This window comes from Austrofundulus limnaeus, unplaced genomic scaffold (assembly GCF_001266775.1).
Source record: "Austrofundulus limnaeus strain Quisiro unplaced genomic scaffold, Austrofundulus_limnaeus-1.0 Scaffold892, whole genome shotgun sequence".
In the NCBI taxonomy this organism is placed as follows: Eukaryota; Metazoa; Chordata; class Actinopteri; order Cyprinodontiformes; family Rivulidae; genus Austrofundulus; species Austrofundulus limnaeus.
In genome coordinates, this window is record NW_013953294.1 from 137,098 (window position 1) to 139,863 (window position 2,766).

General features: G+C 36.1%; 1 protein-coding gene across 1 annotated transcript in view; it reads right to left on the reverse strand.

Moving 5' to 3' along the window:
* Positions 1 to 685: 685 nt before the first annotated feature.
* Positions 686 to 2,766, reverse strand: part of LOC106533143 (PHD finger protein 20) — a gene marked incomplete at its 5' end in the record, with an annotated part of 11,586 nt that continues 9,505 nt past the window's right edge. The window contains 1 exon segment of the transcript XR_001312196.1: positions 686 to 1,177.

Sequence of the window (2,766 nt, forward strand, 5' to 3'; positions counted from 1 at the left end):
GTGAAACATTAAGTGAAACTAGGAGATATTAATTTTCTGCGTAAATGTTGTGTAAAATGCTGAAAACTGTTTAGTTCAATTTGAACATTTGCTGAAAGTTGGAAAAAAAAGTGAAAAATCTGTAGAAAAAACAGAGAAAATGCAAATAAAAAGCTGAAATTTAGCTAAAAATGAAAATAAGATGGATTTAGCCGAGTGGTAAAAGCTGAAATTAGTAGAAAAATTAGAAAAGTACAAAAAAGTTGTAACTTTGCTAAAAAAAATAAATAAACAAGCTAAAAGGGTAGCCTAAAAGCTAAAATAAGCACAAAAAGCAAAAAAGAGCGTGTGTTTGCTGAAGCAGTAAGAAGCTAAAATTATCTCAAAAAGGTAAATTAGCKTAAATCAGCTAAAAACAGTTTAAAATACAAGAAACAGCTTAAATTAGTTTAAAAAAGCCAAACTAAACAAAATTAAGTTGAAATTAGCAGAATAACAGAAAGGATCAGACAGACAGCTGAAGCAGAAAAAAAGCTAAAATTAGCAAAAGGAAAAAAATTAGGCCAAAGAAGTCTGAAATTAAAAACATTTTGAAGGGTTTTAACGTTAAACACAGCTCCTTTTACTTTAAATTTTAAAAAAGTGGCCAAAAAGGCTAAACGGCTGAAGAAGTAAAAGCTGCTGAAATAATAAAAGTCATATTTGATTTAATGTCTTAAATGTTTTAATGAACTGTTGAAAAATTGTAGCATGAGTCACGTGTCAAATACTTCTGGATGACTGAATTTAAACTTTAAGACATTAAAACAGAACTTTTAGACAGTTTAAAGTTTGAGTGTAAACTCTGAGTGTAAACTCTGAGTGTAAACTTTGAGTGTAAACTCTGAGTGTAAACTCTGAGTGTAAACTCTGAAACTTTAATGTTCAGAGACGTTTTTTAAAAAAAGGACATTTGTTGATTTGACAGTTTGTTTCTCGGCTCTTCGGCTGCTGTCTGGGTTTATTTGCTCCCACTCTGCTCGATGCTCAGTGGGTGAAGTGTCCAGTCCTGTAAACCCAGCAGGACCAGCTGCTCCACTGGACCAGAACAGAACCAGTTCTGACTGCAGACAGAAAGACACCAACATCAAGCGGACCTGCAGGGGAAACCGTTCTCTGACCTTCATCCTTCATTCGGACCTGGTTTAACCCTTTGTGTCTGCATCAGGAGAAATGAGAAAAATGTAAGAAGAGTTAAATGATAAAATGTTTTTAAGTGTCTGTGACATGTTTATCCTTCAAATACAAGAAGTCAACGAAAAATCTTTATTTTAAAGAAAATTGACATAATAAACAAGAGTTTACACATTTTGTATCATAACTGGCCTATTTTCTTTGGAATTTGGCTCAAAGTGAAACAGGAAGTGACATCAAAGGGGAACTCTTTAATAAAATAAACTCGCTGGTTTCTGTTTATTAAAACAAATTATTTAAACTTTAACTCTTCTTTTTCTCTTTGATAGTGACTAAAATCAAGAAACATCAGATTCTTCTCTGCAGTCAGTTTTTGTTACATCGCTCTGTTTACATTCAGACATTTGACATCACTTCCTGTTTCTTCACATGTAAATAAATTTACAACTGTTAATCTCATAAACATGAGATTTCTTATGTAACATGTTATCAATGTTCTCTTTCYAAAAATGCATTCATGTTCATTACAAAAATGTGACGTCACAGACACTTTAACTTTTTATTTTCCACTTGGAGCTTTGAAAACAAACATTTGACCTCAGACAGAGAATCATGACGCAGAGAAAARGTTCAATCTTTTATTTAAAGACAGAATTTTACACAAAACTTTCTGTTCTGCTGTTTCAAACAAGCATCTGATCAGACGTGAGTTCTGATAACTGCTGATGTCAGCGTGGACCACCTGGATCCGGACCGACCCACTGACCCAAACAAGTAAAAACATTAAAAGCCGTCAGCTGATCCGGCTCCGCGCGCTCTCTAACAAAATAAATCTACACTCAGTGTGTTTACAGGCGTAAAAAATGTTCATATGTACATGTTAAAGCTGCTCAGGTCCGATCACAGAGCAGAACCCTGGACTGGACACGGTGCTGAGAACGAAAACAGCAACAAACCGGTTTAGTTTGGTTATAATGAAACTAAAACTGTGACATTTTATCTTTAAATAACCACAGTTATCAACTAAACAAACATGAAAACTGAAGAAATATTTAATTTAAATCAAAGCTGCAGAGAAAATCTGTTTCTATTAATCCTCCAAAAACTTTATTAACAGAAATAAAACTTTATTAACTGAAATAAAACTTTATTAATCATGTTTCAAACAGAACAACAAGGAAGTGCTTCAAGTACCACAAACACACTGCAGGTTCTGGAAACTCTCAGCTCAACAGAACCTCCTGATCAGAACCTCCTGATCAGAACCTCCTGATCAGAACCTCCTGATCAGAACCCTCTGACCCAGTCCCCTGTTCAACTGGTTCCTGAAAGAACCGGATCAGGAGCTTCATCTGACAGTAAAGTTTCTGTAAAGACAGAAGAAGATCTGCATCTGATCCTGGTTCTGGACTCGTCTCTGAGCCTGGTTCTGATCCTGGTTCAGGACTCGTCTCTGAGCCTGGTTCTGTTCTGGACTCATCTCTGAGCCTGGTTCTGGACTCGTCTCTGAGCCTGGTTCTGATCCTGGTTCAGGACTCGTCTCTGAGCCTGGTTCTGTTCTGGACTCATCTCTGAGCCTGGTTCTGGACTCGTCTCTGAGCCTGGTTCTGATCC